Consider the following 16,681-nt stretch of genomic DNA (forward strand, 5'->3'; position numbering starts at 1 on the left):
AAGGTGTCTCCACCAACTGATTTATCGTAAAATAAAGAAAAACAGAAACGCAAATTTGGAAATGACCTTTAGGAAAAGCAGTTGAAGAGGTCAACAGACTTACTGGCGGGACACATATTAGAGAAAGAAGACGGGGGAACTTGAGTCAACAGCGCCGATTCTTTGCTGGAATTCAATGCGATCTTGTGTCCAAATGACCGTTTCTGCTTAAATAGAAACCTCATTAATTCTGTCTTGGGGGAAAAGAAAGAGAGAGACAGACAGAAGCCTTCGTTTATTTTTTATGCTGTTTTCTTTTTTGTTTGTTTGAAAGAATAAATTCAAACCAGATGATTTTTGCTTTATTTCAAATATTAATATATTTACGTATGTCGCCTTCTATTATTTGTTCCAATCTATACATTTGTGTATTACTTCTCTGAACCAAAGAATCCATTACATTGTGTATGTCTTTTACTTGTTTCAGTCATTAGACTGCGGCCATGCTGGGGTACCACCTCGAAGAAGTCTAGTCGGACGAATCGACTCCAGTACTTATTATTGTATGCCTTTTGCCGAACCGCTAAGTTACAGGGACGTAAACACAACAACACCAATTGTAAAAACGACGGTGGCGGGAGAACAAACACAAAGACACATATTTTATTATATGTGTATGTATACGACAGGCTTCTTTCAGTTTCCGTCTACCAAATCCACTCACAAGGCCTTGGTCGACCCGAGGCAGTAGTAGAAAACACTTGTCGAAAGCACCAAGCACTGAACCCGAAACCATATTACTATAAAGAAAGCTTTTTACCACACAGCCACGCCTATATCTACATATACACGTGGCACTCCGTCGGTTGCGACGACGAGGGTTGATCCACTCGATCCGATCAACGGAACAGCGTGCTCGTGAAATTTACGTGCAAGTGGCTGAGCACTCCACAGACACATGTACCCATAACGTAGTTCTCGGGGGAAGGCTCAGCGTGACACAGAGTGTGACAAGGCTGGCCCTTTGAAATACAAGTACAACAGAAACAATAAGAAAGAAAGTTGTGGTGAAAGAGTACAGCAGGGTTCGCCACCCCACCCCCCTCTCGGAGCCTCGTGGAGCTTTAGGTGTTTTCGCTCAATAAACGCTCACAGCGCCTGGTTTGGGAATCGAAACCACAATCCTACGACCGTGAGTCCGCTGCTCTAACCACTGGGCCATTGCGCCACCACGGCTACATATACATATATGTATCAGCATATAATCTTTTGTTTTAGTAGTTTCAGGCAATGGACTGTGGCGTGGCCATGCTGGAGCACCACCTTATTTTTTAGAAATATAATTATTACCTTTTCCCATCCCCCAGTTTTGAAGTTTTATGAAGTTGGTCTATAATTGATTTTCTTTGTGTGTGTGTGTGTGTGTGTGTGTGTGTGCGTATGTGTTTGTGTGCGTGTGTTTGTGTGTGTGTGCGTGTTAGTGTTTGAGTTTCGTTTTGTAGTACAAGAAGCTAGTTATATGGCAATATTCTTTGTAGACATTACTACAGTACTGAAACAGTTCCTTCCTCTCATTAGCGAATTCAATTAATCTCATTATTAGTTAAAGTCTACGAATACATGTTTCCTTTGTAAAACAACAAAAGTAGGTTGGCGTATTTTTATTCTTTTATGCTCGCTTTATATTCACAGCACGTCTCGCTTCGTTTCGACAATATAATTTATTTAAAAGTTCGTTCATATATATATATATATATATATATATATATGATGGAAATTTTAGTCTTTTAATTGAGTGTTTTGTGCGACATTAAACGAAAGCAGACGTTTGTAGAGATTTCCGATCCCTTGGTAAAATATCTGACCCCATTTTCATAAGATTTCTATTTGAGCCCTTAAACTCAGAGGACCGAAACTTAAACCAGTCTCCATCGCGTATAAATGACTGAAATTACCATATTCCCATTCTACATTCGTTGGCACTCCGTCGCTTACGACGACGAGGGTTCCAGTTGATCCGATCAACAGAACAGCCTGCTCGTGAAATTAACGTGCAAGTGACTGAGTACGCCACAGACACGTGTACCCTTAACGTAGTTCTCGGGGATATTCAGCTGGCCCTTGAATTACAGGCACTACAGAAACAGGAAGTAAGAGTGAGAGAAAGTTGTAGTGAAAGAGTACAGCAGGGTTCGCCACCATCCCCTGCCGGAGCTTCGCGGAGCTTTAGGTGTTTTCGCTCAGTAAACACTCACAACGCCCGGTCTGGGAATCGAAACCGCGATCCTCCGACCACGAGTCCGCTGCCCTAACCACTGGGCCATTGCGCCTCTACCCATTCTACGCAGAACTAATGAAACCAAAAAAAGAAGAAAAGAACGTTTCCAAAAAATATCGGACATATTGTAAATGTTCAAATTAGTAGACACTTTTTTTTCATTGTTAATTTTTTTGATGTTTTACAATTGTTTATTGCAACTGCAGTCAGCGCGAATCCTAGATACGTCGCCATCATCTGCTCTTTTCAAACTTGTGTTATTCTCATTGCCAATGTTTTATCATCACAGCTGATGTCATCAGCATTGCCAATGTTATCCCCAATAACTGATTTGATATCATCTTTGCTGATGTTATCATTGCTGATTTCGTCATTAATGCTGATGTTATCACAAATGCAGGATGATGTCGTGTTTTTCTTCCTAATAGGGGATCCCAGCACTTTTTGTTAACGATTTTGCCCCATACAAGTCGTGAGACAACTGTAGCATAAGGGACTACAAACAGAAAAAAGAAAGGGGGTCGATAAATTCAAAAGATGTTGATTGATAGAAAGCATAAAGGATTGAGTCTCATAGACCAGAGGAAAACAAGACCATGCTTGCGGTGGAATTTGAACTCAGAATGTAAAACCAGAAGAAATTCTACTAAGCATTTTTGTCCGGCAAACTAACGATTCTGCCAGCTCGCCGATCGGCAGTTGATAATAAGAAAAAGTTCTGAATAAAACCTGACAATTCGATTTTCATATTAAAATGTTGGCCTGCATTTAATACAGACCAGTACACGTAAGCACGAGACTCGACAAGTCACGTGATACTACAGTTCGTAATTAACATAACACTATAAAACAATTAGCTAGTGTCTAATACTTGAGGGAGAAAACCTCGAAATTTTAATTAAAGTGAATTAAAAATAGAATTTGGGTAATGCACAGGGGAAGGTGTCTGATCTTGGTTGAATTAAAAATTCATTAAAATTTCTTTGTTCGCAATATTAGTAGAAACTTCGACATTTAAAGTAATTCCATGTAATAATGATAATAGTAATTAAAATAAATAACTAAATTTATAAATAGGCGCAGGTGTGGTTGTCAGGTAAGAAGCTTGCTTCCCAACCACATGGTTCCGGGTTCAGTTCCACTGCATGGCACACCTTGGGCAAGTGTCTCTTGCTATAGCCTCTGGCTTCCCAGTTTTGTGAGTGGATTTGATAGATGGAAACTGAAAGAAGCTCGTTGTATGTGTGTGTGTGTGTGTGTGTTTGTCCCCCCCCCCCGCAACATCGTTTGACATCCGATGCTGGTGTGTTTACGTGCTTGTTACTTAGCGGTTCGGCAAAAGATACCGATAGAATAAGTACTAGGCTTACAAAGAATAAGTTCTGGGGTCGATTTGCTCGACTAAAGGCGGTACTCCAGCATGGCCGCAGCCCAACTGAAACAAGTCTGTGCTTGTCCCCACCACCAACGCTTGACAACCGATGTTGGTGTGTTTCCGTTCCCATTACTTAGCGGTTCGGCAAAAGAGAACGATAGAATAAGAACTAGGCTTACAAAGAATAAGTCCTGGTGTCGATTTCCTTGACTAAAGGCGATGCTCCAGCATGGCCGCAATCAAATTGACCAAAACAAGTAAAACAGTAAAAGACCATAATATCTATGCGTGTTTGTGTTTGTCCCCTAGCACCGTTTGAAAACCGGTGTCGATGTGTTTACGTCCCCGTAACTTAGCGGTTCGGCAAAAGAAAAAGGTAGAATAAGTATCAGGCTTTAAAAGAAATAAGTACTGGGGGTCGATTCATTCGACTGAAAATTCTTCAAGGCGGTGCCCCAGCATGGCCGCAGTCTAATGACTGAAACGAAGGACAACGGTTATAAATTATAATAGTTAAAGCAAATCTATATGATAATTACTTTTGCTTCAAGTACAAGTACTTGAGTGGTACTTTGTTAATATAGTAATATATTCTATAGATCTCCTTTATTAAGCCGCTTAGTTGCAGTGACGCAAGCAAACCAACACCAGTTGTCAAGCGGTAGGTGGTGGGCGGTTTCCGTCGGTCAAATTCATTTACCAAAGGATTGGTCGACCTGGGGCTATAGAAAAAGATACTGCGCAATGGAACTGAATTGAAATTACATGGTTGCAAAGCGGACTTCTTAATCACAGCCGCACAAGCTGTGCCTAAATATATATACATTCGCCATGATAGATCGCTAACCACTACACACATTTTTTTTTTCTCTCTTTGTTTCTCTCTGTGGAAGAGCATAGGCTCGAAATATTAAAGACTTTTACAATTCCCGAGCGTTATACTAATACATCTGTTTGTTTTCTACACCACCTGTCTTCGTCTTTTTTTTTTGTGAATTCTCCCTATATATATATATATATATATAGAGAGAGAGAGAGAGAGAGAGAGAGAGAGACATACATATATATGCACATGTACATACCTATATATATATGTATATATACATGCATATATGGGTACACGACATCAAAAGATGAGAAACGAGGACATAAAAAAACAAATGCATAGAAAACGAACTTTTTTTCGAGCAACAAAAGAAACAAACAGGGAAACGAGACATGCAACATAAAGAACATTCCCTTCATCAGTTGTCCCCTTAAATTTTAAGGCACAATAAGAAAATGATTCTCCCCAGACACAACAGAATATGCTTCAACACACGAACTCACATAAAGAATCTTGCAAACCAAATCCAAAAACGAAATATATATATATATATATATATATATATATATATATATATATATATATACACACACACACACACACACACACACACACACACACACACACACACATACAGTCAGTTGAAAGCTGACAGGCCGAGACTTCGAAGTTACTGTCATCACTATTATTGTAAAAACATATGTACTCGACAAAAATTATTGAGTAATCCTTCAACGTAATGTAAAACTGTTTCTACTGAAACTCGACATAAAAACAAACATTAATATTACACACACACACACACACACACACACACACACACACACACACACACACATATATATATATATATATATATATATATATATATATGTATGTATGTATGTATGTATGCATGTTCCTAGTGCATATAATCCAACGTTAGCAGGCAGACACTGTTTGGTGGTCGATATGGCATTCGCTGACAAACAAGATAGCAGCAATCAATAAAAGGTGAAATGAGGTGAAATAACATAGATAAATGATCACAGCGTGCAGAAACAGATAATTGCATGCACTAATAAAATGTGCAAGTCTGTGCAGAGTTGTATGCATGTTCAATGATCTAGAGTAAAAAAGAAAGCTATCGGATGTTGAGATAAAATATGTAAATGCGTGTACAATGCGGCAGATAAACCTCCCGTATTGTACACGGCCATTCGTGTGGCACTAGTGAAGTTAGGCTGATGATAAAGGTGTCTTCATATAGCTAATGTTTTACCGTTTTGGTTTCCTCCAGTTACCATCACAGTTTGAATCAATATATAATGTACTTTCGCTCTTGAAGCGTTTGCCGGTCTGTAAAATGGAGGAGGCTTTTTGCCGTACTCTTCTTTTTCTTTTGACAAATTATCCAGTATTAAATCGTTTGTTTCTTTCCAATGTTATTTGAATCAACACGAAAAATATTTCTATCACTGTTTTCTGGCTTTTTTCCTTCTAATCATTGTCTTCCTCTACAGCTTTCGTTTTGTTTTAGTAATTTGAGTAAATTTTATTTATTTTCAGACATGACGAAAAATAAGAATTAAATAAATGGGTGGAAGAGGCGGAAGCGAACGAATTTATCTGACAACCCAATAGGAGCAGTATGGCCGGACGATAAAGAAGCTTGTTTCATAATCAAGAGGTCAGGGGTTTGATTCCACTGGGTGACATCTTAAGCCTATATCATTTTCTATAGCCTGTGAATGAAACTGAGGAGAAGGAAACTGTACTGAAACCCATCGAATGAATTGTATGTGTAATTCAAAAGGTACAACCTTGTCACACCATTTCGTCACACTAATTCCGCCGGGAAAATCAGGGGTACACGCGTCTTTGGAATACTCATCCACTTACAAGCTAGTTTAACGAACCTGGTAGTTTAGTTGGTCAAACAGATGGACAGTCATGGACGGAAGTTCTAACCGAGATCCATTTTTGGTAATTAACCTATTTGGCCATCCATTTTTGTCGCTGTTGCTGATGATGAAGACAACAACGATAGAACTTGAAAGACACTTAGCTGTTATTTCTAGTGAGAGAAATACTCCACAATATCTGGAGAATATCAAAGATGAGATGTTTAGAGGTAGATGTTTATTTTTGAGCCAGAATGTATCTATAACCATAGAGGTGTAGGTATCGTCTGCTTCACTGAAATATCTGATGTTTAAAACAAAATATCCCAGCTTCCACCAACAACAGCGGGGTAATGGTGGCGGTATTAGCGTTGAAGGATGTTCGTTTTTACCTTTTTAAACATTCCTGATATTTATTTTAACAACCGTATATATGTGTTTGTGTAAAAAAAAAACATACATGCATGTGTATAGCTATGTCTATATATAGACATATGCATATATGTATGCACGTACGTACGTTTGTGTAATATGTATATATATATATATATATATATATATATATATATATATATATATTGTTGTCTAGTGCTTTAATATAACACGCCCAGCGGTTCGATTTCCACTCATTTATTTATTTATTTATTCATTCCGCTGCATTTGGACCGTATCAATGGACTTTGATATCAATAGACTTTGACTCTCAAAATACAGTCGCAAATGCAGCGGCAAAAAAGCTTTCTGGAATAAATAAATGAGTGGAAATTGAATCGGTGAGTGTGTTCTATTAAGGCACTGTGACTCTCTCCAGACACAACAAAATTTGTTTCAACACACGAATTCACATAAGGAATCTCGCAAACCAAATACAAAAACGAAGAATTTATATGTTAGTATATACGCGTATATATGTGTGCGTGTGTGTATGTGTGTGCGTGTGTGTATATGTGTGTATACATATATATGAGTGGGTGTGTGGTAAGAAGCTTGCTTCCCAACCACATGGTTCCGGGTTCAGTCCCACTGCGTAGCAACTTGGGCAAATGTAGATAGAAACTGAAAGAAGCGCGTCGTATGTATATATATATATATATATTCGTGTGTGTGTGTGTGTGTGTGTGTGTGTGTGTGTGTGTGTGTGTGTTTGTCCCCCACCATCGCTTGACAACCGATATTGGTGTGTTTACGTCCCTATAACTTAACGGCTCGATAATAGATAACGATAGAATAAGCACTAGGCTTACAAAGAATAAGTTTTGGGGTCGATTTGTTCGACTAAAGGCGGTGCTCTAGCATGGCCGCAGTCAAATGAATGAAACACGTATAAGGAAAAATATATTTGTGTGTTTATATGTATATTTATATATGTGCATGGTGTGTGTGACTTTGCGCCTCACCCAGTCTCTGTGACTTTGCGCTTCAGAAGCTGGCTATGCCACCGAAAGGTTTTTGTATTCAGTTCCTGGCTGGCCAATTCCTTGTGAGTGGATTTGAGAAACAGAAACTAGTTGGAAGGCTGTCGTATAAATATGTGTGTGTGTCTTTGACTTGACATCACGTGCTAATTGTAAAGTGATCGTCACTGTCATACAAGCAGTGTCAATCATTTCTTCATTTCTAACAACCTGCAACATCTGGTCTTGAGGGAATATTACCTTGCTTGTAAACAGGTGACGGTTGGCTACAGGAAGAGCATCCAGCCGTAGAATATCTAACCCAGTAAACTCCGTCCGACCCATGCAAGCATAGAAATGGGGACATTAAAATGATGATGAGATATGCGTGTGTTTTTACGTCCGCGTTTGTACCACCACCACCCGCTTCACAACTGCTGTTGGTTTGTTAACGTCTCCGTATCTTAACAGTTTGACAGAAAAGACCGATAAAATAGGTGACGAGATTCAATTTTAAGTCGATTTCTCCGAGTAAAACCTTTCAAAGTGGTCACAGGACAAGGAAAATGATTGAAATAATTAAAAGATAATGGGTGGCTGCCACACGGTTGGCACCGGTGCTTCTTTGAGGGCGTTACCATCTGAACGCCTGTGAAGAGCCAGAAGAGACACGGCAAGGCACCAACTCATCCAACATAATGCCAACACTTCTACACACATCCACCTATAATATATATGTATATATATATAAACCTCATTGAGATGGTATCAGGGATAAAAGTGTTTGGCGAAAAACTTCAGAAACGGAAGGAAGTGTGCCAGAAGCGTCACGAATAGAAAATACTATTGGTGTGGTGGTGGTGAGAGAGAGGGGGAGGGAGGGAGAGCGGGGTGGGAGGGAGAGCGGTGGAGGGAGAGGGGAGAGGGAGAGGGAGAGGGGAGGGAGGGAGAGCGGGGGAGGGAGGGAGAGCGGGGGAGGAAGGGAGGGAGGGAGGGAGGGAGGGGGAGGGAGAGGGGAGAGGGAGAGAGAGAGAGGGAGAGAGAGAGAGAGAGAGGGATAGGGATAGGAAGGAAGGTGGACAGAGAAACGTATTTTAATGGTGTGTATATTGTCTACTCTAGCCTGTCAAGTTAGATATAAGCCATTTGTGTGTGTATGTGTGTGTGTGTGTGAATGCGTGTGAGTAGGTGTGGTTGTATTCCAAGCACGTTTTTTTCCCCTCTCTCCATCTGTTTTCTCTCTTCATTCCAGTCTGTAGAAGAGCGTAGGCTCGAAACGTCAAAGACTCTTCCATTCTTCTTGAGCGTCAAACTAGTACACCTTGTTTGCTGTTCCTTCACCTGTCTCTGTCTTTTGTTTTTTGTACAACTTCGAAATATCGATATACATAGATAAGCAAATGTATGTGTATATATGTATATATATATATATATATATATGTATTTATATGTGTGTGTGTGTTTGTGTCTCTGTCCCCCCCCCCCCATCACTTGACAATCGATGTTGGTGTGTTTATGTCCCCCGAAACTTAGTGGTTCGGCAGGAGTGACCGATAGAATAAGTACAAGGCTTACGAAGAATAAGTCCTGGGGTCGATTCGTTCGACTTAAGGCGGTGCTCCAGCATGGCCGTAGTCAAATGACTGAAATGTGTAAAAGAATAAAAGAATATATATATATATATATATACACACACATATATATATATATATATATATATATATATATATATATATATATATATATATATATATGAGGGTAGTCATTAAAAGTGGTCCGTAAATAGAAAGGGCCTTTAGCAGTGAAAAGGTCGCGAACCTCTGAGCTATATGAAGGCTACATGTGGGATTCATATAGGTTACATACATGTGGATTACATGTAGGACACACGAGCTATAAGTGACCTAAATGAAAGCAACGTCGTCTAAGTACATAAAATGGCTGTGGACTATTATAGTAAGTTATACGAAGCTTACAAGATGGCTACTTGAGAATTGTTTTGATTTTATTGTTTATATTTAATTTCTAGAAAAATAAAATTCAGACACGTCTAAATAAATACATTTTTTTATGAGAATGTATTTATTTACACTTGTCTGAAGTCTATTTTTCCTTCCTTGGGGCCCTCGCCTTTTAGGGGCAGCCCCGTGGCATATGGCACATTTTAGGCATTTAAAATAATGATGAAGATGATGAGAGTGTGAGAGAAGAATCGATTCTAGTACAAGGTCAATACTTTATTGATTGATTCTTAAGTGATAGGAAGCGAGACTGACCTCGATGCCATTTTATCCCCCCAGTGGACTGAAGTAATTTGTAGATGAAATTGAGGTACTTGGTTGTTTCTCTAGGATTCATCAGAGATTTTAGAAAGCACATAAGGTTAAGATATTAATATAAATACACACATATATACATACTTTTATATATACATACATATATGTAAATATACATAAATACATATACCTACACTTAAATGTACATGCATTATATATATATGATTAAATAGAATCTAGGCTCATCAACAAGTAGGACGCCAGAAATGACTAGGCATTTTAAAAGATCTTTGGAGGTCCACCAAAACAGAACGGTAATCAAAGGGGCCTAGAGATAAAAAAATGATTGAGAACCAGACGTTAAAGAGTCGGAACGAACAGTGAAAGGTATTTTATCTGGTTCTAACGACATTGCAACCTCGAAACATTAACAATCATATTTTATTGCTGTCTAACACTAGGTCAACTCTAACTGAGCAAAATTGCAATCAAGGATCTTTTTTAAAACGGGGGCCACATTTTTCATTAACGAAACACTTTGGAACTTGGAACACTGGTAGAATGTGTCATATAAAACATCTTTTTCTCTTAGTCTTCTTAAAAAAAAAAAGAAATCCATAAATTATTCCATGTTAAAGTTGTCGTATTTCTGTAATTTCAACCAATCACTGACGTCCATTCAGCCGATATACATTAAGTGCCGACTACATAAACAAACGATTCTGAAACAATTAACCCTAACCCTAACTCTAACCCTAAACCTAACCCTAGGGTTAGGGTTAGGGTTAGGGTTAGGGTTAAAGCAAATTTAAAATGAAAAAAGCAAATAAAACGAAGAATCGTTTGTTTATGTAGTCGGCACTTAATGTATATCGGCTGAGTGGACGTCAGTGATTGGTTGAAATTATCGAAATAAGACAATCTTTTACATGAAATAAATTCGAATACAAAAATATTTTTCTGTTCTATAACACAAAATAGATAAGTATACGAAGTTTGAAAGTCTTTCGGTACCAAAAACACTACGTAAAACATTAATGAAAAATGTGGCCCCCGTTTTAAAAAAGATCCGCAATCAAAGACAGTCCAGCCGTGGCCATCTTGCCTACTTAGTAGTATCTTAAGTAGTACATTATCTCATGTGTCCTTCACTGATTTAAGATGTCTGTGCGTGATTTTTACAGAAATTTTGTAGCTATTTCTGTCGTTGGTTCATTCCATCTATGATAATATTCCACGATGAAATAAATATACAAGATGTTTCCACACTTAAGTTAGTTTAAATAAATTAACAGGCACACACACAACCTTCCTTATATTTTAATAAATTAGCACACACACACACACACACACACACACACACACACACACACACACACATTCCTTCCTTCCTACTATTTTGATAAATCTATTTTAATAAATTTATTTGCTTGATTTTATAAATAGAGTTTTGTGTTGGTAAATATTATTTTTTCCTGATTTCATCGTGTTTTATTTTTGGAAAAAAAACAAAAAATAAAACGGTCTTCCACTGCCAAATTTTTACAATTTTTACCGATTTTTAGAAACAAAGAAGCGTGTGGAATCGGGTGGTGGTGAGTTTAATTAGTGGGGGAGGAGGAATGTGGTTATAATGTTAAAAGTTCAATAACACACACACACACACACACACACATAGATACATACATACACATCTCCACAAACATACACATTTATACAAATAAAGTACTGCGACATGAAAATGGTTGATTGGCAGAAAATGAGGGTAATATTTGTTTAGTCTTTTGTGCTTTGAGTTCAAATCCCGCCGAGGCCACCTAAGCCTTTTGTTCTGCGCGCGCGCACACACATATATATATATATATATATATATAAACACATACGCACATACTGTGAACCCTATCTTATTGCACCTAGCCATTTCTGGCGTCACACTTGTTAATGAGCCTAGAGTATATTGAATCATATATATATGTAGGGACTTGCGACACGCCGGACACCCTGCAGTGTACCAATAACATACAATCAATGTAACGTGTGCCTTGGAGCAGCCCCTAAGCGCTAAATACTCATCGGGTTGTTGTTCTCTGTGTACACAACCAGAATATCCAATTTGATATTTATCAACCATAGGCGGTGACCACAGGTTTATCCAACCCTACCTGGTGCATATATTTTCAAGTATCCGATTCTATCTGAATTATTATTATTATTATTATTATTATTGAGTGAAAGAGCAGTGCATGCCATCAGAGTGACACTGGGGTAAAATATACGAAGCCCATTGTACCCATCATGACTACCTGTCAGATAAGGGTACACCAGGCACATGCATCACAATCATATGTGCACGACATGGTGATTTCATATCAAGATAAACAGTGCATGACCTCACAGGTGGAACCCAGTTAGAATTTTCTTCAGGTCGAGTAGCCCATCCTGCTCAAAAGGTCCCTGAATAAGGTTTGTTTAAGGGTGTTGAGCAAAACACCCATGTTTCCAAAGGTGAATTATTCAAACCCCAAAGAATTCCTCTCAACACATGGCTATGATGCTCCCCAACTACTTCTGCTCCAGATCAGAGATGCACAGCTGTTCTCTTCTTTTTAAGCCTGATACTTATTTCATTGGTCTATTTTGCCGAATTGCTAATTCACGTAGACGTAAACAAACCAACAACCGTTGCCAAGCCAGGTAGGGATGACAAACAGAAAGATATGTGTTTATGAGCTTCAGTTAAATGAAGCGTCTCCCTGTCTTTCTCGTGGTTCAAATTCTAAGCAAAGACACGACATTGTGCAATCCTTTTCGTATGCGCTACCCTGGGTGAATGACCGACGTTCTGCTACCTCCACTCGGCTCTTTATCCCAATCTATACACATAAATACATCTATACCTTCCTCATTAATCTTGTCAGTCTCCGAAATGACTATCTTTTCTTTTTCCTTTTTCTTTTCTTTTTTTTTTTTTTCGTTTATTCTTAATCAAAGGATTTATGTCTAGTATAAGGAGTTAGTCAATCGTTAGTATCATAGTATACATATATACACACACATATATACATGTGTGTAGGTGTATGTGTATATGTGTGTGTGTATTATTTATTAGACACACACACAATACGACTAGAATAAAGATTATATATCTATATATATTCATACGTAATATATATACGCATATATATATACATATATAATATAAATGCATATTTGTATGTATGTGTGTGTGTATATATAATATACATATATATGTGTGTATGTGTATGTATATATATATAATATGGATACATAATATATGTGTGTATGCATGTATATATATATATATATATAATATAATAATATATATATATATAATATGGATACATAATATATGTATGCATGTATGTGTGTGTGTGTATGTATGTATATATATATATATATATATATATATATACATACATAATCAATGTATGTATGTACGTATGTAAGTATATATATATATATATATATATATATATATATATATATATATATATATATATATATACATACATACATACATACATACATACATACATACATGCCTTCATATATTATTTTTATCTTGATGGCATAGTCTCAACAAAGAAACTTTGTTTACGGAAAAAATTTAAAGGAATTTTTTTTTCAACGAAAAGAACGCTTTACACACGGGCATTCATACATGCATATATATACACACATGCATTATACACACATGCATACAGAGAAATAGTCTGTTTGTATTCAAAGCTTGATCACTTGTTAGATGTGCCTTTTCCGTGCTTATGGACGTATCTCTTTTACTCTTTTATACGTTTGACATTTGACTGCGGCCATGCTGTAGCACCGCCTTTAGTTGAACGAATCGATCCCCTGGACTTATTCGTTGTAAGCCTAATACTTATTCTGTCGGTCTCTTTTGCCGATAGAATAAGTACATAAACACACCTTCATCGGTTGTCAAGCGCAGGTGGTGGGGGACGAACAAGCACAAAGGCACACACATAAATATTTATACATACATACATACATACATACATACATACATTACACACACACATATAAACTTACTTGGAAATGGACGCGTGGCTTTACCAGACTAAGCACATAAATGTGAAACAAGGTGGAAAAAAAAACAGTACTCGAATACCAGAGGTAGAGTAATATGCTTTATTAATGAAGCTGCAAAAATATCACAAAAATGTGCTGTTTTTGCGGCTATATATGTGTGTGTGTGTGTGTGTGTGTGTGTGTGTGTGTGTGTGTGTGTGTGTGTGGAGGTGCAATGACCCAGTGGTTAGGGCAGCGGACTCGCGGTCGGAGGATCGTGATTTCGATTCCCAGACCAGGCGGTGTGGGTGTTTATTGAGCGAAAACACCTAAAGCTCCATGAGGCTCCGGCAGGGGGGGGGGGGCCCTGTTGTACTCTTTCGCCCCAACTTTCTCTCACTCTTTCTTCCTGTTTCTTGAGTAACGCTGCGATGAACTGCTAGGGGGAACACATACGCCATAGAAACCTGGAAACCGGGCCCATGAGCCTGGCTAGGCTTTAAAAGGGCGCATAAATAATATATATATATATATATACAATTAGTTAATTTTAGAAATGAGAAAAAAGACAAGGGAAAAAAGCAACAATGTGAGGACGTAGTACATGCAGAGTATTAATGAGACGCTCAGAGAAGAAAAGAAAGAGTAGTTGTTTTACATTTCGAGCAAAGCTCTTCTTCGGAAACACGAGACATAGGAAAGTCCAAAAGAAAAGGAAGAAGGAGCAAAAAAATGGTCGACAGTCCACCTGTAGTTACATTTTTTGAAATGACCGGAAGTAGATGGAAAAAGAGAAAATGCTTTCTGGGACAGGAGAATGTGAAGAATGGTTGGTATCTGTGTAGGATCTTCTGTGTATATACACCGTTGAAAGGCATACATACTGATATATACATACATATAAATATATATATATATATATGTATGTATAAAACATTTTATATATATATAAAACATTTGTCCTTTAATTGTTTCAGTCATAAAACTGCTGCCATGCTGGAGCACCGCATTGAGGAATTTTAGTCGAAGGAATCGACTGTAGTACTTTATTCAAGCCTGGTACTAATTCTATCGTTCTCTTTTGCCGAACCGCTGTTACAGGGACTAAATACATCAACACTGATTGTCACAATACGCACGCGCACACGCACACACATACACACACATAGGGTTTCTTTAAATTTCCGTCTCACAAATCCGCTGAAGGCTTTGGTCGCCCCGAGGCTAGAGTAGAGGACACTTGTTGGAGGTGCCACGCAGAGGGACTGAACCCGGAACCATGTGGTTGTCAAGCAAGCTTCTTACCACACAACCCACTCCAGCGTCATCTATAATATATAAATATACATATATTCTTTTCAACTCTTTGGGGGAAGGGGCCAGTCGATTAGATCGACTCCAGTACGCAACTGGTACTTAATTTATCGACCCCGACAGGATGAAAGGCAAAGTCGACCTCGGCGGGATTTGAACTCAGAACATAAGACAGAAGAAATACCGCTAAGCATTTCGCCCGGCGTGCTTAACGTTTTCTGCCAGCTCGCCGCCTTATAACTATACATATATTGTATTGTATATGAACTTACACTCCCTCAATCTTGGTCTTTGACATATAGGTTTAGTAATGTGAAATATGTGAGTCCCTCGTGACAGATATAGCAAGCGAAATTTCGCCTCACATTACGCCATGCTGTTTTAGAAGTCTACGACGATCTGGCGTCCATTTCAGGGGAGTGTTATAATCTCGGTCACTTACTTATACAACATAGGAAGTGAGCAGGAAACTGTGTAGGCGGCTTTGTTAGTCCTACGACCTGAGACCGTAATATCGAGAGGTTGATGAGGGCGGTGAACTGGCAGAACCGTTAGCAAGCCGGACAAAATGCTTAGTAGCAATTCGTCCGTCTTTACGCTTTAAATTCAAATTCCACCGAGATCAATTTTGCCTTTCATCCTTTGAAGGTTGATAAAAATAAGTACCAGTTGTGTACTGGAGTCGATGTAATCGAGTCTCCCTCCCCCGAAATAGTTGGCCTTGAGCCAAAACTTGGAACCACTATCAAACAGTTGATGATGAGAATGTCTTGGAAACGGCAGGATACACTGGAACAGTGTGGTTCTAGATAACTATTGCTCGAAAGCCTAGTACTTATTCTATCGGTCTCTTTTGCCGAACTGCTAAGTTACGTGGACGTAAACACACCAACATCGGTTGTCAAGCGATGGTGGGAGGACAAACACAGACACACATATATATACACACATGCACACACACACACACACACATAAATACACATATATACACGACCGGCTTCTTTCAGTTTCCGTCTACCAAATCCACTCACAAGGCTTTGGTCAACCCGAGGCTATAGTAGAAGACACTTGCTCAAGGTGCCACACAGTGGGACTGAACCCGGAAGCATGTGGTTGGTAAGCAAGCTATATAACACACAGCCACTCCTGCGCCTATATATATATATATATATATATATATATATATATATATATATATATATATATATATATATATATATATATATATATATATATATATATATATATATATATATATATATATATATATATATAGTGAGAGAGAGAGAGAGAGAGAGAGAGAGAG

The 16,681-nt window shown here is 38.2% G+C and overlaps 2 long non-coding RNA genes across 3 annotated transcripts in view; both read right to left on the reverse strand.

Moving 5' to 3' along the window:
* Nucleotides 1-16,681, reverse strand: part of LOC106872933 (uncharacterized) — a 241,084-nt gene that overhangs the window by 60,493 nt on the left and 163,910 nt on the right. The window lies entirely within an intron of this gene.
* Nucleotides 1,924-6,795, reverse strand: LOC149137315 (uncharacterized). The gene is made up of 2 exons (XR_016240844.1): nt 5,720-6,795; nt 1,924-2,753 (listed from the first exon to the last, which is right to left on the reverse strand). It is a non-coding gene; the product is annotated as an uncharacterized LOC149137315 (long non-coding RNA).

The sequence above is a fragment of the Octopus bimaculoides genome, chromosome 2 (genome assembly GCF_046866305.1).
Source record: "Octopus bimaculoides isolate indiv1 chromosome 2, ASM4686630v1, whole genome shotgun sequence".
Lineage (NCBI taxonomy): Eukaryota > Metazoa > Mollusca > Cephalopoda > Octopoda > Octopodidae > Octopus > Octopus bimaculoides.